Here is a 22,009-nt window from a genome sequence, read left to right on the forward strand (position 1 = left end):
CATTGATGGATCGACACTCTTGCCGGTTTCAGAATCTCCTTGACCATGGTCTGGATTTCCAGAGCTTTTTCCACTGGGAGAAACACTCTCTGCAGTTCCGTGTCCAGGATCATGCCCAAGAAAGACAGCCGAGTTGTCGTAATCAACTGTGACTTTGGCAAATTTAGAATCCAACCATGTTGTTGCAGAACTGTCAGGGAGAGTGCCACGCTTCTTAGCAACTGCTCCTTTGATCTCGCCTTTATCAGGAGATCGTCCAAGTACGGGATAATTGTGACGCCCTGCTTTCGTAGGAGCACCATCATTTCTGCCATTACTTTGGTGAAGATCCTCGGGGCCGTGGAAAGACCAAACGGCAACGTCTGAAATTGATAATGACAATCCTGAACCGCAAACCTCAGGAAAGCTTGATGTGGAGGATATGGAATGTGTAAGTAGGAATCTTTTATGTCAACTGACGCCATAAAATCCCCCCCTTCCAGACTGGAGATCACTGCCCGAAGAGATTCCATCTTGAACTTGAAAGTTTTCAAATACAGATTGAGGGATTTTAGGTTCAGGATTGGCCTGACCGAGCCATCCGGCTTTGGTACGACAAAAAGGCTCGAATAAAACCCTTCTCCCTCTTGAGACGGGGGTACTGTGACAATGACACGCTGTTGACACAGCTTTTGTATCGCAGCACGCACTACTTCCCTTTCTGGGATAGAAACTATCAAGGCTGATTTGAAAAATCGGTGGGGGGGGGGGGGGGGGGGGCACCTTCTGAAACTCCAGTTTGTACCCTTGGGACACTATGTCTAACACCCAAGGATCCAGGCCCGAGAAAAACCAGACCTGACTGAAGAGCCGGAGACGCGCCCCCACCGGTACGGACTCCCGTAGAGGAGCCCCAGCGTCATGCGGTGGACTTGGCAGAAGCCGTGGAGGACTTCTGCTCCTGAGAGCTTGGCACAGCAGGAGACCTTTTTCCCCGTCCTCTACCTTTTGAGGCAAGGAAGGACGACCCTCTTCCTTTTTGTATTTATTAGGCCGAAAGGACTGCATCTGATAATGCGGCGTCTTTTTCTGTTTTGCAGGATCATAAGGAAGAAATGATGACTTACCCGCTGTAGCTGTAGACACCAGATCAGCGAGGCCGTCACCAAACAAGACCCTACCTTTATAAGGGAGAGCTTCCATAGAGTCGGCATCAGCATTCCATTGATGAATCCACAGCACTCTCCTGGCCGAGACTGCCATGGCATTGGCCCTTGATCCCAAAAGGCCAATATCCCTTGCCGCATCCTTTAGGGAAGCTGCAGCGTCCCTGATATGACAGAGAGTCAAAAGAATGCTATCCCTATCCAGGGTATCCATGTCAGATGCCAAATTATCTGCCCATTTGCCAATAGCACTACTCACACATGCCGACGCCACGGCAGGTCTGAGCAACGCACCCGTAGTGACAAATGGATTTTAAGGTTGTTTCCTGCTTACGATCCGCAGGGTCCTTTAGGGCAGCAGTGTCAGGAGATGGAAGCACCACCTTCTTGGACAGTCGTGATAGAGCCTTGTCCACATTGGGAGATGACTCCCACTTTTCCCTGTCGTCAGAGGGGAAAGGATATGCCATTAGAATTCTCTTGGGAATCTGCAACCTTTTGTCAGGAGATTCCCAAGCTTTTTCACAAAGAGTGTTCAGCTCATGAGAGGGGGGAAACGTCACCTCAGGCTTTTTTCCCTTATACAAACAAACCCTTGTATCAGGAACAGTAGGAACTTCTGAAATATGTAAAACGTCTTTACTGTAATTGCCACAATCATGTACTGAATACTCTTAACCAGTTTTGGATTTAAACTGGCCTCACTATAGTCGACACTGGAATCAGAGTCCGTGTCGGTATCAGTATCCGCCATCCGAGTAAATGAACGCTTTTGTGACCCTGAGGGGGCCTGTACCTGAGACAAGACGTCCTCCATGGATTTTCTCCACGTTTGTGTCTGAGAATCAGATTCATCCAGCCTTTTAGTCAATAACGCCACATTTGCATTCAATGTACTCAACATATCCACCCAATCAGCAGTCGGCGGTGCCGACAGTCACTCCCAGCGCCTTATCTGCCCCCACTGCAACTTCCTCCGGGGAGGAGCACTAAGCCTCAGTCGACACACACGTACCGACACACACAAACACACTGGCTATAGGGGACAGGCCCACAGGAAAGCCTGTAAGAGAAACACAGAGGGAGTTTACCAGCTTACACCCCAGCACCTATCCCAGTGCTGAGAGCAAATACATACTGCCTCAGATGTCTGCGCTGTTATTATTAATGGGTTAATGGCACCAAATTACTGTTCCCCCCCCCCCTCCGTTTTGCTCCCTGTCACTTGTGCAGGAGAGTGGAGGTCCAGGCCAGCGTCTCTGCATCCTGTAAGAGAAAATGGCGCTGGTAAGCTGTGAGGGCTAAGCCACGCCCCCTCACCGGGGCGCTGTAGTCCCGCTCAAATTTTAAATATTTATACTGCTTCTCTCCCCTCGCTCCCACGAAGCAAAGAGCCTGTGGCCAGCAGGTCTCCCTGAAAATAAAAAACCTAACAAAGTCTTTTCAGAGAAACTCAGGAGAGCTCCCCTAGTGTGTGTCCAGTCTCTCTGGGCACAGAATCTAACTGAGGTCTGGAGGAGGGGCATAGAGGGAGGAGCCAGTTCACACCCATTCAAAGTCTTATAGTGTGCCCATGTCTCCTGTGGATCCAGTCTATACCCCCATGGTCCTTTTGGAGTCCCTAGCATCCTCTAGGACGTAAGAGAAAAGGAAATAGATTGATCAAACTTTATGCTGTCAGAGGTCTGTACCAAATATTGCATCTCAGCAGCAACAATAATTTATGCCATATTCTTTCTTTCAAGGTTTATAGCTTTTTTTTATTCCTTATGTTGTTATAAAAAAGAATCTCTTAATCCCCTCTCCTTATGCAGGTGACATTATGGAAGTGAGAGCACAAGGCCCCCTATGGCCCAAATATGGGAAAGGTCATGTGACTCCTGAAGATATGTCAGTTTTATTTCTACAGTATGTGTGTACAATAAACCTACTAGCACTTCATCTACAGAATCTAAGTAATCTATTCATCCAGTATCCTCATAAAGGCGGCATCCTATTAGCAGGGGTACTTTCATGCTGCTAATAGTATCGCCGGTGCCTCTCGTTGTCTCCCAATGCTGTCACTTTTTGGGGATTATGCTTTCTGGTGCCTCAGGCAAATAAAAAAAAAGGCAGCCCAGTTAAACAGCATTCTTTGGACAAAAGACACTTTGGTCAACCTGTACCAGAATTATGGGGGGAGAAAAAAAGAAAAGAACGGAGAAGGCTTGGATGGCTCATGATCCATAGCATGCCACATCATCTGTCAAACACTGTGCAAGCAGTGTGATGGCATGGGCATACGTGGCTTCCAGTGGCACTCGGTCACCAGTGTGTATTGATTATGTGACAGAAACAGCTGGATGAATTCGGAAGTGTATAGGGATACACTGTTGCTTAGGTTCAGCCAAATTCAGCGAAAGTTGATTGGACATTACTTCACAATACAGATGGATAATCATCCGAAACAAACTGCGAGAGCAACCCAAGAGTTTAAGGCAAAGAATTGAAATATTCTGCAATCACCTGATCTGAACCCAACCCATGCATTTCACTTGCTAAAGACAAAGGCAGAAAGACCAATGAACAAACAACAACTGAAGACAGCTGCAGTAAAGCAAAGCGTAACAAAAGAGGAAGCCCAGCATTTGGTTATGTCCAAGTGTTCCAGACTTCAGGCAGTCATTTCTTGCAAAGGATTCTCCACAAAGTATTAAAAATTAACATTTTATTTATGATCAAGTTCATTTGTCCAATAACATTTAAACCCCTGAAAATAGGGGACTGTGTATAAAAATGGTTGCAATTCCTAAACATTTCATACAATATTTTTGTTCAACACCTTGAATTAAATCTGAAAGTCTGAACTCCAATTGCTTCTCCATTAAATTAAAATACATTATGATGGCGTACAGAAGCAAAATTAAGAAAATTGTGTCAGTGTCCAAATACATATGCTAACCAACAGATAACAAGTGGCGCTTGACAATCAGATAAATTAAAAAAACATTTATTTGTATACAATGTGTAAAAGTTACAACAAACTCCCGGGAGAATATAATAATGTGACAAATTTCACAGCAATAAAATTGTGCACTGTTTTAAAGCTTCATGATCAATTCCTCAGAAAACCATTTGTAATAGGGGAATTTATATGCACATGCTTAATAAGTGACTGCACCTGGGAGATTTTCAACCGTATTGAATTCACTTAATACACACAAAATTTTGATGAAAAAATGTATGTTACTAATAAATATGATATCTAAACATGAGTCACTCACGGCTTAGTATGCCCGAAGGTACTGCATACGTCACAAATCCATTGCAGTGGATGACGGATTTAAGGTGAATAAAAGAGTTACCTCCGCTGGGCAGGAGCCTGTGATATCCTTGCTCCCTGGTGTCGTCTCACTATCCGTCAGAGACACACACCAGAGCCTCAGCGGGTACAATTGATGCTGCGCCGTGCAGGGAGCCCCAACGAGCCGTTCCAGATGGTTCACGCTACCTCCGGTACCTCCGCACTTGCAGACAGGAGGCTGTTATGCTGGTAGTCCGGAGTTTGCCGGTCTGCGCCGGGCTGAGAAGGAGCGGCACCCGCTGTTTACACTTCCCCAGATTGTGTTGTCGGCTGTGGCCACGGGGACTGAAGCTGCAATGCAAGTGCTCCCGATGGCAGTGCTGAATAAACGGGCTCCTTTGCACGGATTAAAAGTTGAAGCAGCAGCTGATAACAGTGTGGATCCTTGCAGGGCGTCTTTTTCGAAAATACCTGCCTTTCGAAAAAGACGCCCTGCTGGCGTTGAAACGCGTTAAGGACACAGGCTTTCTCCCTGCAAGGATCCACACTGTTATCAGCTGCTGCTTCAACTTTTAATCCGTGCAAAGGAGCCCGTTTATTCAGCACTGCCATCGGGAGCACTTGCATTGCAGCTTCAGTCCCCGTGGCCACAGCCGACAACACAATCTGGGGAAGTGTAAACAGCGGGTGCCGCTCCTTCTCAGCCCGGCGCAGACCGGCAAACTCCGGACTACCAGCATAACAGCCTCCTGTCTGCAAGTGCGGAGGTACCGGAGGTAGCGTGAACCATCTGGAACGGCTCGTTGGGGCTCCCTGCACGGCGCAGCATCAATTGTACCCGCTGAGGCTCTGGTGTGTGTCTCTGACGGATAGTGAGAGGACACCAGGGAGCAAGGATATCACAGGCTCCTGCCCAGCGGAGGTAACTCTTTTATTCACCTTTAAATCCGTCATCCACTGCAATGGATTTGTGACGTATGCAGTACCTTCGGGCATACTAAGCCGTGAGTGACTCATGTTTAGATATCATATTTATTAGTAACATACATTTTTTCATCAAAATTTTGTGTGTATTAAGTGAATTCAATACGGTTGAAAATCTCCCAGGTGCAGTCACTTATTAAGCATGTGCATATAAATTCCCCTATTACAAATGGTTTTCTGAGGAATTGATCATGAAGCTTTAAAACAGTGCACAATTTTATTGCTGTGAAATTTGTCACATTATTATATTCTCCCGGGAGTTTGTTGTAACTTTTACACATTGTATACAAATAAATGTTTTTTTAATTTATCTGATTGTCAAGCGCCACTTGTTATCTGTTGGTTAGTTTCTGTTTCAAGGGACTGGCAATTCCCTTTATCAGGAGGCTGCTGACAATCAAAGTGCAGTGCTTCTCACCTAAGCGCTTAGTTTTTTTCCTTTTCTATATTTTCCAAATACATATGGACCTAATTGCACAAAGCACAACAGAACTTACTTGGCGTGAGAAAAAGCTGTGCATACGGCATCATAGAACTTCATATACAGATACTAAGTCACACAAAGATATACCAATGTCGCACATTAAATTAATCAGTGCAAGCTAGCAATTTAGTTTTGTTACTCCCTGTTGTTTTTCTAGTTGTATTTTATTTACAGTTTCAAAGATAAACAGAAGCAACAACAAAAAGAAAGAGTACAGCAAGGGAGCAAATTAGCTTAGTGGTAAGAACATTAAACAAAATAACTGCAAGATGCAAATCAAAGTAGTAATTATGGAATAATTTTACCTATGTACCAGGTACATAGAAACGAAGGGAAAAGAAAAAAAGAGAACAGGGTTTTAGGTGGGGGGGATTAACTGGAAGTATAACACTAGACACAGAAGAAATAGAAACAAAGAGGAACAGAGTGCGGGAGTCAAAACATAAGGTCTGCCAAGCCACATATGGAGCCCACCTACTGGTTTAGCGTAAGCTTACCAAGTGCACCAGATGTGGAGGAATTGTGGCAACTTGGAGTGGAGGCACAGATGAAGCCTCCCTCATCATTGCTGTTTCTCCACCTAAACAGAGGATTAGTCACGCCTAAAGGGCCCTACACACTGGCCGACATGACTGCACGATATGAACGATCTCGTTCATTAATGAACGAGATAACATTCATATCGTGCAGTGTGGAGGCTCCAGCGATGAACGATGCGCTGCCCCGCGCTCGTTTATCGCTGGTCCCCCGTCGGCCGTACATGCAGGCCAATATGGACAATCTCGTCCATATTAGCCTGCACTTCAATGCAGCTGGGTGATGGGGGGGAGTGAAGAAACTTCACTCCCCCCCCCGCCGCCGGGTCGCCCGTATCTGTCGTCGGGCAGCTCGGCGGCGGATCGGCCAGTGTGTAGGGCCTATAAGCGATAGCTCAGGTTGTTCAGTTGCTGCACGGACAGGCATGTTGAGGCATAACTACATATGCAGCATGCAATACACATCTTCACCACTGGGTGGCTAATGCTCCCCTAATCCAGTACTGTAGAGAGAATAGCGGCGGATTGATCTGCAAGCTTTTGAAAATGGTCAGTGATGACTGTAATGTTACTGTATACTGTACACACAGACCAACGGTCAGATGGAGTCAATTTAAAAAAAAGAAACCAATAAATCAATCAATAAAATTAGTGTATACAGACAAAGCGAATGTGTTAAAGCAATGGTCCATTGACGTTAGGATTATGTGAGCGTCCAAGTCCCACAGACTAATCAATAAATAAAAATAGTGTATACAGACGCAAACGAACGTCTTAAAGCAATGGTCCTTTGATTTTAGGCATACAGTACTGTATGTGAGCGACCAAGTTTCGTAGAAAATACAGCAAAACCCATGGGAAGGGATCACTGCTTACATTTACACATGAGCTTGTGTCTCTATCACCAGGCGTCGTGGCTAAGTGGTGAAGTGTCCTGCACCCTATGATCAGAGTCCCGAGTTCAATTCCCAAAGTGCAAATGCCTTTGTTTTTTCTTCTTCTTGACACTTTATTAATTATATTTTTTATAACAATCATATATTTAAGAACCTTACATTCAATAGAATTATGCACACAGGAAAATACCTGTTTCCATAACTAACTGTCGGGGCATCTGACACGCAAATCCATAGCACAGTACTGTACTGTTTAATATACATTCACTCTGGCCCTCTCTATTCCTTTCCCCCTACCAAAGCGACTGTAGTATCAGCCCTTCAATTACATACTGTGTTGGCAATGTATTGACGTTAAGCTTACCTCTGTCTGAAAAGATCAGTCTCTCAGGGGAGGGGAAGGTGGTGAATTCAGAGATGCTTTCGAAAATATTCATTCTCTGTCGGGACCCAAAAAAAAGAAACCAATAAATCAATAAATAAAAATCGGACATACAGACGCAAACAAACATGTTAAAGCAATGGTCCATTGGCGTTAGGTTTATGTGAGCTATTAAATTAAATTAAAATGGGCTTAAAGTGTGTTACAAGCTGTTCATGCTACTTAGTACTCAAATAGAAAATACTGTACAGAGATGCTAAGCACAGTGTTTTGGCATAAAGGAACATAGGGAGGAGCTTTTATCTCTCCCAATTATACTTATAAAGATAACACTTTCCGCTGTAGCCTTTAGAGAAGAGTACGTTACAAGCTGTTCGTGCTACTTAGTACTCAAATAGAAAATAATGTACAGAGACGCTCTAAAAGCCCCTCCCTAAGTTACTGGATGACAAAACACCATGCTTGGCATCTCTGTACAGTATATTCTATTTGATTACTAGGTACAGTAGCACGAACAGCTTGTAATGTACTCTGCTCTAAAGGCTACAGCAGCAAGTGTTATCTTTATAAGTATAATTGGGAGAGATAAAAGCTCCTCCCTAAGTTCCTGGATGCCAAAACACAGTGCATAGCATCTCTGTACAGTATTTTCTATTTGAGTACTAAGTAGCATGAACAGCTTATAACGTACTCTGCTCTAAAGGCTACAGTGGCAAGTGTTATCTTTAGAAGTATAATGGGGAGAGATAAAAGCTCCTCCCTAAGTTCCTGGATGCCAAAACACCATACTTAGTGTCTCTGTACAGTATTTTCTATCTAGACAGAAATCCTGCAACCCGTGCAAGCTGGGCGGACAATTTAAGGGGACCGACATACGGTTGCTTGCAGTTTCCCTTTGCGGTGTTACATAAACTAGTGGCCAGTCTGCACTGAAAGCCTAGATTCTCCTCTTTCATTTGGTACCGGGCTTGAGTATCTGGCATACCCAGAACCGGAGATATCAGGATGCAAAGTGGACCCATTTTTCCATAGACTATAATGGGCCCGTTATTTCTGACCCACCATGGGTTCAAACACTTGCTGTTAGCCTTGTGGGGGTCACAGAAACTTGAGGTTGGTATCCTCTGGTAGCTAATTGTCTCCCCTTCCATACCCGGTTCAGAACCATTGGAACCCCTAGAACTGGAGATATTAAGCTTTAAACCCATTTTATTTTAATTTAATAGCTCACATAAACCCAACGTCAATGGATCATTGCTTTAACACGTCCGTTTGCGTCTGTATACACTATTTTTATTTATTAATTTGTCTACGGGACCTCATTGCCGCAGTGTATTTTAAATAGCATAACGATACACGCGTACAGCATTGCCTATACAGTAAAGTAGTTCTTGCGCTATTGTGTACTGTATTTCTCTGACGTCCTAGTGGATGCTGGGAACTCCGTAAGGACCATGGGGAATAGCGGCTCCGCAGGAGACTGGGCACAAAAAGTAAAAGCTTTAGACTAGCTGGTGTGCACTGGCTCCTCCCCCTATGACCCTCCTCCAAGCCTCAGTTAGATTTTTGTGCCCGAACGAGAAGGGTGCAAGCTAGGTGGCTCTCCTGAGCTGCTTAGAAGTAAAAGTTTAAATAGGTTTTTTATTTTCAGTGAGTCCTGCTGGCAACAGGCTCACTGCATCGTGGGACTAAGGGGAGAAGAAGCGAACTCACCTGACTGCAGAGTGGATTGGGCTTCTTGGCTACTGGACATTAGCTCCAGAGGGACGATCACAGGTTCAGCCTGGATGGGTCCCGGAGCCGCGCCGCCGGCCCCCTTACAGAGCCAGAAGAGCGAAGAGGTCCGGAGAAAGCGGCGGCAGAAGACGTTCCTGTCTTCAAATAAGGTAGCGCACAGCACTGCAGCTGTGCGCCATTGCTCTCAGCACACTTCACACTCCGGTCACTGAGGGTGCAGGGCGCTGGGGGGGAGCGCCCTGAGACGCAATAAAAACGATATAAAAACCTTATATGGCTAAAAAAAAATGCATCACATATAGCTCCTGGGCTATATGGATGCATTTATCCCCTGCCAGTTTCCTGAAAAAAGCGGGAGAAAAGGCCGCCGTGAAGGGGGCGGAGCCTTTCTCCTCAGCACACAAGCGCCATTTTCTTTCACAGCTCCGCTGGAAGGACGGCTCCCTGACTCTCCCCTGCAGTCCTGCACTACAGAAACAGGGTAAAACAGAGAGGGGGGCACTATTGGCAGCTAATATATAAATACAGCAGCTATAACAGGGAGTAACACTTATATAAGGTTATCCCTGTATATATATAGCGCTCTGGTGTGTGCTGGCAAACTCTCCCTCTGTCTCCCCAAAGGGCTAGTGGGGTCCTGTCCTCTATCAGAGCATTCCCTGTGTGTGTGCTGGGTGTCGGTACGATTGTGTCGACATGTATGAGGAGGAAAATGATGTGGAAGCAGAGCAATTGCCTGTGTTAGTGATGTCACCCCCTAGGGAGTCGACACTTGACTGGATGGTAGTAATTAAAGAATTACGTGACAATGTCAGCACTTTGCAAAAAACTGTTGACGACATGAGACAGCCGACAAATCAATTAGTGCCTGTTCAGGCGTCTCAGACACCGTCAGGGGCGCTAAAACGCCCGTTACCTCAGATGGTCGACACAGACCCTGACACGGATACTGAATCCAGTGTCGACGGTGACGAGACAAACGTAATGTCCAGTAGGGCCACACGTTACATGATCACGGCAATGAAGGAGGCATTGAACATTTCTGACACTACAAGTACCACAAAAAAGGGTATTATGTGGGGTGTGAAAAAACTACCAGTGGTTTTTCCTGAGTCAGATGAATTAAATGAGGTGTGTGATAAAGCGTGGGTTTCCCCCGATAAAAAACTGCTGATTTCTAATAAATTATTGGCACTATACCCTTTCCCGCCAGAGGTTAGGGCACGTTGGGAAACACCCCGTAGGGTAGATAAGGCGCTCACACGCTTATCAAAACAAGTGGCGTTACCGTCTCCTGATACGGCCGCTCTCAAGGAACCAGCTGATAGAAGGCTGGAAAATATCTTAAAAGGTATATACACACATACCGGTGTTATACTGCGACCAGCGATCGCCTCAGCCTGGATGTGCAGCGCTGGAGTGGCTTGGTCGGATTCCCTGACTGAAAATATTGATACCCTGGATAGGGACAGTATATTATTAACTATAGAGCATTTAAAGGATGCATTACTATATATGCGAGATGCACAGAGGGATATTTGCACCCTGGCATCTAGAGTAAGTGCGATGTCCATTTCTGCCAGAAGAACGTTATGGACGCGACAGTGGTCAGGTGATGCGGATTCCAAACGACATATGGAAGTATTGCCGTATAAAGGGGAGGAGTTATTTGGGGTCGGTCTATCGGACCTGGTGGCCACAGCAACGGCTGGAAAATCCACCTTTTTACCCCAGGTCACCTCTCAGCAGAAAAAGACACCGTCTTTTCAAACCCAGTCCTTTCGTCCCTATAAGGGCAAGAGGGAAAAAGGCCGCTCGTTCCTGCCCCGGGGCAGAGGAAGGGGAAAAAGACTGCACCATGCAGCCTCTTCCCAGGAGCAGAAGCCCTCCCCCGCTTCTGCCAAGTCCTCAGCATGACGCTGGGGCTCTGCAAGCAGACTCGGGCACGGTGGGGGGCCGTCTCAAGAATTTCAGCGCGCAGTGGGCTCACTCGCAAGTGGACCCCTGGATCCTGCAGGTAGTATCACAGGGGTACAAATTGGAATTCGAGACGTCTCCCCCTCGCCGGTTCCTGAAGTCTGCTCTACCAACGTCTCCCTCCGACAGGGAGGCAGTATTGGAAGCTGTTCACAAGCTGTATTCCCAGCAGGTGATAATCAAGGTACCCCTCCTACAACAGGGAAAGGGGTATTATTCCACGCTGTTTGTGGTACCGAAGCCGGACGGCTCGGTGAGACCAATTTTAAATCTTTGAACACTTACATAAAAAGGTTCAAATTCAAGATGGAGTCACTCAGAGCAGTGATAGCGAACCTGGAAGAAGGGGACTATATGGTATCTCTAGACATCAAGGATGCTTATCTCCATGTCCCAATTTACCCTTCTTACCAAGGGTACCTCAGGTTTGTGATACAAAACTGTCATTATCAGTTTCAGACGCTGCCGTTTGGATTGTCCACGGCACCACGGGTCTTTACCAAGGTAATGGCCGAAATGATGATTCTTCTTCGAAGAAAAGGCGTATTAATTATCCCTTACTTGGACGATCTCCTGATAAGGGCAAGGTCCAGGGAACAGTTAGAGGTCGGAGTAGCACTATCTCAGGTAGTGCTACGTCAGCACGGGTGGATTCTAAATATCCCAAAATCACAACTGATTCCAACAACACGTCTACTGTTCCTAGGGATGATTCTGGAAAAGGTGTTTCTCCCGGAGGAGAAGGCCAGGGAGTTATCCGAGCTAGTCAGGAACCTCCTAAAACCAGGACAAGTGTCAGTGCATCAGTGCACGAGAGTCCTGGGAAAAATGGTGGCTTCTTACGAAGCGATTCCATTCGGAAGATTCCATGCAAGAACTTTTCAGTGGGATCTGCTGGACAAATGGTCCGGATCGCATCTTCAGATGCATCAGCGGATAACCCTATCTCCAGGGACAAGGGTATCTCTCCTGTGGTGGTTACAGAAGGCTCATCTTCTAGAGGGCCGCAGATTCGGCATTCAGGATTGGATGCTGGTAACCACGGATGCCAGCCTGAGAGGCTGGGGAGCAGTCACACAGGGAAGAAATTTCCAGGGCTTGTGGTCAAGCATGGAAACGTCTCTTCACATAAATATCCTAGAGCTAAGGGCCATTTACAATGCCCTAAGTCAAGCAAGGCCTCTGCTTCAGGGTCAACCGGTATTGATCCAGTCGGACAACATCACGGCTGTCGCCCACGTAAACAGAGATTCTCCGCTGGGCGGAAAATCATGTGATAGCACTGTCAGCAGTGTTCATTCCGGGAGTGGACAACTGGGAAGCAGATTTCCTCAGCAGACATGACCTCCACCCGGGGGAGTGGGGACTTCATCCAGAAGTCTTCCAAGTGATTGTAAACCGTTGGGAAAAACCAAAGGTGGACATGATGGCGTCCCGTCTCAACAAGAAACTGGACAGATATTGCGCCAGGTCAAGGGACCCTCAGGCAATAGCGGTGGACGCTCTGGTAACTCCGTGGGTGTTCCAGTCGGTATATGTGTTCCCTCCTCTTCCTCTCATACCAAAAGTACTGAGAATCATAAGAAGGAGAGGAGTAAGAACGATACTCGTGGCTCCGGATTGGCCAAGAAGAACTTGGTACCCGGAGCTGCAAGAGATGCTCACGGAGGACCCGTGGCCTCTACCTCTAAGGAAGGACCTGCTCCAGCAGGGACCTTGTCTGTTCCAAGACTTACCGCGGCTGCGTTTGACGGCATGGCGGTTGAACGCCGGATCCTGAAGGAAAAAGGCATTCCAGATGAAGTCATCCCTACCCTGATCAAGGCCAGGAAGGATGTAACTGCAATACATTATCATCGCATTTGGCGAAAATATGTTGCGTGGTGTGAGGCCAAGAAGGCCCCTACGGAGGAATTTCAACTGGGTCGTTTCCTACATTTCCTGCAAGCAGGATTGTCTATGGGCCTAAAATTAGGATCCATTAAGGTTCAAATTTCGTCCCTGTCGATCTTCTTCCAGAAAGAACTGGCTTCAGTGCCTGAAGTTCAGACGTTTGTCAAAGGGGTACTGCATATACAGCCTCCTTTTGTGCCTCCAGTGGCACCTTGGGATCTCAATGTAGTTTTAGGGTTCCTAAAATCACATTGGTTTGAACCACTTGCCACAGTGGATTTGAAATATCTCACATGGAAAGTGGTAATGCTGTTGGCCCTGGCTTCAGCCAGGCGCGTATCAGAATTGGCGGCTTTATCCTATAAAAGCCCTTACCTGATATTTCATTCGGATAGGGCGGAATTGAGGACTCGTCCTCAATTTCTCCCTAAGGTGGTTTCAGCGTTTCACATGAATCAACCTATTGTGGTACCTGTGGCTACTAGGGACTTGGAGGACTCCAAGTTGCTGGACGTAGTCAGGGCCCTGAAAATATATGTTTCCAGGACGGCTGGAGTCAGAAAATCTGACTCGCTGTTTATACTGTATGCACCCAACAAGCTGGGTGCTCCTGCTTCTAAGCAGACGATTGCTCGTTGGATTTGTAGTACAATTCAACTTGCACATTCTGTGGCAGGCCTGCCACAGCCAAAATCTGTAAAAGCCCATTCCACAAGGAAGGTGGGCTCATCTTGGGCGGCTGCCCGAGGGGTCTCGGCTTTACAACTTTGCCGAGCAGCTACTTGGTCAGGGGCAAACACGTTTGCTAAATTCTACAAATTTGATACCCTGGCTGAGGAGGACCTAGAGTTCTCTCATTCGGTGCTGCAGAGTCATCCGCACTCTCCCGCCCGTTTGGGAGCTTTGGTATAATCCCCATGGTCCTTACGGAGTTCCCAGCATCCACTAGGACGTCAGAGAAAATAAGAATTTACTTACCGATAATTCTATTTCTCATAGTCCGTAGTGGATGCTGGGCGCCCATCCCAAGTGCGGATTGTCTGCAATACTTGTATATAGTTATTGTTACAAACAAATCGGGTTGTTTATTGTTGGAAGCCATCTTTTCAGAGGCTCCTACGGTTATCATACTGTTAACTGGGTTCAGATCACGAGTTGTACGGTGTGATTGGTGTGGCTGGTATGAGTCTTACCCGGGATTCAAGATCCTTCCTTATTATGTACGCTCGTCCGGGCACAGTATCTTAACTGAGGCTTGGAGGAGGGTCATAGGGGGAGGAGCCAGTGCACACCAGCTAGTCTAAAGCTTTTACTTTTTGTGCCCAGTCTCCTGCGGAGCCGCTATTCCCCATGGTCCTTACGGAGTTCCCAGCATCCACTACGGACTATGAGAAATAGAATTATCGGTAAGTAAATTCTTATTTTTAATGGAGACCACACGCATGCGCAATGGCGATTTAAAAAAGCAACATCTGGTGGATGATCGCAGGTATTACACTCACCGGTAATGCCAAACGCCATGATAAGCTCCGCGATCAGGACTAACGCCATAGACAGTATAGATGAGCGAGGCTCCATCTAGGCTGTGATTTTCTCAATGGCAGCCAAGTGCCACATTCTAGTGAAAACTGCAGAAAGGAGGAGGAGTAATAGGAGTTTCCCAGTGGGAAGCTACAACACAGTATTAAGGGCTTGGGTTGCCAATTTATCCTCATACAGATGTGTCCTCATACAATCATGCCTCAATGCGCCACTCAGTGGGCGATGCCTGCCGTGAGTGAGCCGACAGTACCCGTGCAACTCTGTTATCGTCAGGCATCATTTTTTTTGCCAAAAATGCTATGCGAACAGCATAGGATAGGATTTTTAGGGCCCCATTTATCAAGCCTTGCAGAGTGATAAATAGCAAGGTGATAAAGTACCAACCAATCAGCGCCTAACTTCCATGTCACATGCTGTGTTTAAAAAATGACAATTAGGAGCTGGTTGGCTGGTAATCTATCACCGTGCTATTTATCACTCTCCAAGGCTTGATAAATCTGGGCCTTAGTTTAAAATGATATGCGGCATGCCTATAGCTTCTGTGGCTGTAACTGCATACAAAAACTAGTAAAACACTATAATGTACCATTTCATATGCAGATACAGCCACAATCGCACAAAGATTATAGGCATGCCTTATATATTATAAAGATGCTCAGCGCTACCAAGTCATGCCACGGCATTGCTAGAAGGGCTGTTTAATGTGCCAGGAGGCTAGATGTATGTGGACACATCTGTATTTGTCTAAGAACTCAAGAGAAGACCTAAAAGGAAGGACCAAGGGTCAACGATTATAAGGGGAATTTAACACAGGACTCAGGAAGTCTGCAGTTGAATACCAGAATGTAATTATTTTTGGGCAGGTTCAGCAAATGTGAATAAAGGTACCACAATTCCCAAAACCCCTCCAACAAAGTAAAGATGTAGAGCTATACATTTTATGGGGTTGAGTGGGAACCATGTACCAGTGGCAGTAAATTTTATAGGATTTTTTTTTTTTTTTTTGACCCAATGTAGAAATGGAAGACCTAGCAATCCGTTCTCGATTGTGGACCAAATGTTCACATCCGGCAGGGGATACAGATCTTCCTCCCATTAGAGGTTGTAACGGAGTATGGGGGGGGGGGGTGTTACTGAGTAGGAGGGAGTTGTATAGGAGAGAAATAATGCCTGATTACATAGGAACTCAAAGGAATTCAAGGAGCAAGAAAGACCAAAGGAGAGAAGTAGCAAAATGACACAGCTGCAGAAAGTGAAATATGGTAACCTCAGGAAAGGAGAATTTTGCTTGCAAACCACCAAGAGAAATGAAGTCAGTAACATGCCCACCACAAAACGGACACCTCTAGAGACCCATGGAGCAGAGCAGGAGAGGGGCAAGACTGGAGGAAAATGGGGGTTATCCCAAAATAGAGTAAGAGGAGATGGGTTGCAAGACAATTTGTAGCGCTTAGTACAGAGGTCACATATATGGCAGGTAAAGCGAATAACTGTGTAAGCAGAACAGACTAGAGACCAGAAATTAGGGAAGGTACCTAGAAGTGAGGGCAGGGAAACCACTTACATTTCAAAACCCATCAAAAGCGGATGGCTATCAGAAGCAAACCAGCTTAATATCCGGGAAACCCTGAACACCATTTGTAGTAGCCCTAGGTAAATTGGCAAAGCTAGTTCTAGGCATTTTGCAGTTTTATTTATGCAAATAAGATGCACATTTTGAGTGAGAAAGACGGTGTAGTAGAGTAGTAAGAGACATGGCGTATCGAGAGGGGCTATTTGTAGCGACTAGAGCCACAGAGATCACATCTGCATATTCTGCAGTAGTGCCAGTTACTTACACAAAAATATACACTTCAAGGCTTTGTGCCAACATGCAGTAGATGCACAGAGAATAAGTAAAAACAGCCCCTAAAACATTTAAGACTAAAAAAGCATACATTTGTATTCCAGATATGTATACCACTAGGTAAGCAAAGTGAAGACCTCTCTGCCATGAAAAGCAGCATACAATTGACTAATGGGACTTTAGAAATAATAATAAAAACATAATTTATCTGGGCGCTTCATAATAAATACAAACACTGTTCTGGTAATGAAGGAGGAAAATAATCCAATTATGAAGTGACTGAACACTGTCTTTGACGAAACAACAACACTTTTACACCATATTCTATTTAAACATTTTTACTTTAAATGTTAAAATGTCCTTTTTATTTGTCCTTAAAATTTATTTTGCTCAAGAAAAACACATTTTATAGTATAGTCTGTTTCTACTGTATTCTCTTCAGACAGGTAGTGTCTTCACTTATTAATGTGGAGCACTAATTTAGGGGTATATTCAATTGTTAACAGCTCTCTATTCCATGCCGGGCCAAACCCGACAGGTTTGGCCCGTTCCCGACAGTGTCAATCTGACTTTTTTAAAAGTCGGATTGACATTGTCGGAAACTGGGCTAAAACCTGTCTGGTTTGGCCCCGCTTCCGAAAATACACGCGGCTCCGCGCGTATTCCGACAGACTTCAGACAAGTCAGAATTCCCGACTTAGGCTGGTTTGAATAGGTCGGAACCCCTTCCGACCTATTCCAGACGGAAATTGCCATCTTCCCGACAAGATGGCAGTTTCCGACTCTAATTGAATATACCCCTTAGTCTTAAAAAAGGACAAATAACAACACATTTTCTACAGTGTAAGAGAGGCATTTTATTGTGATTTTAACTAGACCACACACATTTTTACTCATGGAAAAATTTACTAAAACTTCCTTAGCTCATCTTTTATTAAGCATGTCCTTTCTGATCAGTTGTTATTAAGTATCTTTCAACAGCTTTGCCAGAGTTTAACTGAGGAATACTGAACATGACAGGAGAGCATAGCCTTGATAAAGGATAATTGGAGACATATGACTAAGCGTGTTGGCCTTAAAAATAATCTTTATAGGGACCTTTATTACCATGAAAGAACTTCTGAATTTGGAGTTAATATTGATACATCTCAAGAAGGCCTGGTCTTCAGCACATTTGGACATTGGGGGGTTATACAAAGTTGGTTGCAGATTTTGCTATCTTAAAATCACATGCTGTGGACCACCCAGCACGCGTCGCCGCCCCACGATCGCAATTCAATTGTGATCTCATTGCGTATGCAGGGGCACCGCCACCATGTTTCCAATCACAGACGTCATCGGCCGGCCCTGAAAATGCCCATGTGTTTTCCACTACACTTCCCGATGCCCTTTTGCCTTTCAATCATGATGCGATCACATCCTTCATATTAATAATACAGTAATAATACTGTAGTAATAATAATCACAGTAAATCTTGAGGATTGTACACCACAAAATATCATTTGGCATGAAAAAAAAAAAAAAGTGTGGCAATTTGGCTTTCTTACATGTGACCTTGGTCCCACCTGGGGGATACATATCTCTGTTAACAAGCAATAGCAATTTTCAACTGGAAATGTTGACACAGCTTTTCCTCTTGGCAAGTTTAAGAAAATACTTTCAGATATATTCCCAAAACTTGCTACATACTGTATGCATAGTACTCACTTTCAGAAACCAGAGTACACTGGACGACACGAACGATGAACGATATCGTTCATTATTTTCCTTGAACTTCCTGACTCCCAGATGAACGATAATGAACGGGATGGAGCGGCCACACTGAGCGATTTCATGAATGACTGAACAATATGCACCGTGTCATCAATGATATAGCCAGAATTGAGCTGCTGGGACAGACAACAGAACACGTTTACGACCTGGGCGATATTTTAAAAGATGTTGCTCAGATGGAAGAAAATGAGCAATATCGTTTAAAATATCATCCAGTGTGGCACTACCTTAACTGTGGAGATAAAAACAATATACAATAAAATCACAATTAGAATTCGTACTCCTGAGGAAGCTGGACATACATTTAATACCAGCGAAACGTGTTGAATTTGCACGCCACTGATACCGCAATTGTTGGAATCCACACTTTCAAGCTGTCCTGTGAATCAGGACACCATCTGATACCCACTATTACCACTTTCCAGCCTTTACCAAACTGCATCAGCAATAAAAGGACATCCCAGCTGATTTTATCAAGAGATTACCATCTCCAAAGATCTACTATTTCTTTCCCTGTGGGACCTATTCTCAGCATAAAGGATATTCCATCTGAGGAACTGCCTTTTCCCACCAATATTTCCATTCAGAAAACTGCATCAGCATTAAAAGGACATTCCAGCTGATACATCAGGAGAGTGCCATCTCTCAAAGATCCTGGTTTTTCCCCAGAAGTTGGATTCTCTCTCAGCATTAAAGGACATCATAGCGGACAAGAAATAAGGGACTGCTCAATCCCACCAACTAATCTGGTAAAAGATTACACACTGTCATCTCTTTTGTGTGATTGTGGGTTAAAATTCTAAAGCTAAGTGGACCTATTGCCATCAGTGGTTTACCCAATACTATTAGCACTTTATTCTAATTGTGATTTTAATGTATATTGTTTTTATTTATTTTGTATTAAATGTTATGTATATTGATACAAGCCTAATTATTGTTTATTAGCAAAACAGTCAGCGCTGGTAAATCTCCCCCTTTTCTATTGAATTTTTACTTGGGGAATTTTAACCACCCCAATAACAGCAGCTGTTGATAGCGCACATGTCTACACATTTTTTCTTAACTGTGGAGAGAAGATGAATGACCATGGTCAGAAGTGATGCAACAAGGTCCAGGTGACCACTGGAAATAAAAAGTAGCAAAACAAAAAGATAGAAAGCTATATATACTGTATGAAGATAGATAGCCAGAAAAGAGATTTAAATAGAGGGAGTTATAAAGAAAGAAATCCAAAATAGGTACACAGAGAAAAAGCTGTGGCTTATGGAAGCAGAAGCTTGCCAGCGGGTTGGAAATTTTTTTAACCTCCTACCCGATGGGAAGAGGGGCTTACAGAAGCAGCCGCTTCATAAATAAAGCCCAAAAGAGAGAAAAATGCGCAAATATACACTATACACAAAGAGATTCACAGAAAGAAACATGATAAAGAAATACCTTAGAGTGGGAAAGGGAATGCAAGAGAAACAAAGTGTGAAAGAGGAGAGATGTACCCGCGGGCGATACAGACAGAAAGACACACACACACACACACACACACACACAACACAGAAAAAGCAAGGACAAAGCAGATGCAAAAAAAGAAAAATTAATTATACACAGAAAAACTTAGGGAGGTACATACAGAGCCGCCATAAGAGGGGACTGTCTGGACTGCAGTACCAGGCACAGAAAGAGAATGGGTGCCCGCTTCTGGAACACAAGGAAGCATCCCGTTTAACATACATCAGAGAGAAGGCAACATATGTCTGCAGGATCATGGCAGACCAAGTAGCACACTGGGAAGCTCAAGCCAACAGCAGCGGGGCAAGGCTGGGATAAATGTGTGAGAGGGAGGTGGCTGGGACAGGAACATATATGTTTGAGAGGGAGGTTGATGGGTATGTGTGTCTGAGAGGTAGGTGGCTGGGGGATATGCATGTGAGAGAAAGGAGGCCGGAGCAGGGCATATGTGCGTGAGAGGGAGGTAGTTGGGGTGTGTGTGTGGAGATGCCATGAGGGTATTTATGTATCATACTGGAGGTGGCTGAGGCAGGGCTAGAGGATCATATAATTTATATGATAGATTGATGTTACAACACCCACCCCTAGTGGTGAATTTCCCATAAGGTGGCACCTTTTGGGGAGCGGCACTTGGATGCTTGTGTCAGTACTGTCCGACTGAAATGTACAAGTGACTGCAAAATATTTCCACTGTACTGTACCTTATGCCATCTTGAATGGAGTGTAGCCAGGTAAGCCATGCACATACCGCCCCTGTAACCTGTCCTACTTAGTATATATGTATACAAAATTTTAAAAAATATAATAATTCATAGTTAGTGGCTTTATGTTATTATTCTATTAATTCGGATATCAATTAGGACTTACATATAACCAATCAATTAAAATAATAAAATTGAGGGGACGGCTGCTCTGTTTTGCCTAGGGGCGCCCTCATCCCTACATTCACCCCTGCCCACCCCAACGGACATAAAAAAATAAATAAATAAATGGTTTACGCACCAAATGGTGCCTCATCCCAACTGTAGCGCCACACACATTATACACAGCTCCGGCCCCAGGGGGGACCTGCCGATGTGGTCAGTCCCAGAAAATAAGAATTTACTTACCGATAATTCTATTTCTCGGAGTCCGTAGTGGATGCTGGGGTTCCTGAAAGGACCATGGGGAATAGCGGCTCCGCAGGAGACAGGGCACAAAAAAGTAAAGCTTTTACCAGATCAGGTGGTGTGCACTGGCTCCTCCCCCTATGACCCTCCTCCAGACTCCAGTTAGGTACTGTGCCCGGACGAGCGTACACAATAAGGGAGGCAATTTGAATCCCGGGTAAGACTCATACCAGCCACACCAATCACACCGTACAACTTGTGATCTAAACCCAGTTAACAGTATGATAACAGAAAGAGCCTCTTAAAGATGGCTCCTTAACAATATAACCCGAATTTGTTAACAATAACTATGTACAGTATTGCAGATAATCCGCACTTGGGATGGGCGCCCAGCATCCACTACGGACTCCGAGAAATAGAATTATCGGTAAGTAAATTCTTATTTTCTCTATCGTCCTAAGTGGATGCTGGGGTTCCTGAAAGGACCATGGGGATTATACCAAAGCTCCCAAACGGGCGGGAGAGTGCGGATGACTCTGCAGCACCGAATGAGAGAATTCCAAGTCCTCTTTTGCCAGGGTATCAAATTTGTAGAATTTTACAAACGTGTTTTCCCCCGACCACGCAGCTGCTCGACAGAATTGTAATGCCGAGACCCCCCGGGCAGCCGCCCAAGATGAGCCCACCTTCCTTGTGGAATGGGCCTTAACAGATTTAGGCTGTGGCAGGCCTGCCACAGAATGAGCAAGTTGAATTGTGTTACAAATCCAACGAGCAATCGTCTGCTTAGAAGCAGGGGCACCCAACTTGTTGGGTGCATATAGTATCAACAGCGAGTCAGATTTTCTGACTTCAGCCGTCCTTGAAATGTATATTTTTAAGGCTCTGACAACGTCCAACAACTTGGAGTCCTCCAAGTCGC

General features: G+C 45.1%; 1 protein-coding gene across 4 annotated transcripts in view; it reads right to left on the minus strand.

The window, feature by feature from the left end:
* LCORL (ligand dependent nuclear receptor corepressor like) overlaps nucleotides 1-22,009 on the minus strand; it is a 337,715-nt gene that overhangs the window by 14,788 nt on the left and 300,918 nt on the right. For 2 of the 4 annotated variants that reach the window (XM_063921478.1, XM_063921472.1), the window contains exon 1: nucleotides 7,693-7,769. The exons of the other annotated variants lie outside the window; for them this stretch is intronic. The gene's annotated coding sequence lies outside the window, so the exon portion shown is untranslated. Of the gene's footprint in view, nucleotides 1-7,692; nucleotides 7,770-22,009 lie in introns of those variants that run through there. 4 annotated transcript variants of the gene reach the window in all.

Source organism: Pseudophryne corroboree, chromosome 1, assembly GCF_028390025.1.
Source record: "Pseudophryne corroboree isolate aPseCor3 chromosome 1, aPseCor3.hap2, whole genome shotgun sequence".
In the NCBI taxonomy this organism is placed as follows: Eukaryota; Metazoa; Chordata; class Amphibia; order Anura; family Myobatrachidae; genus Pseudophryne; species Pseudophryne corroboree.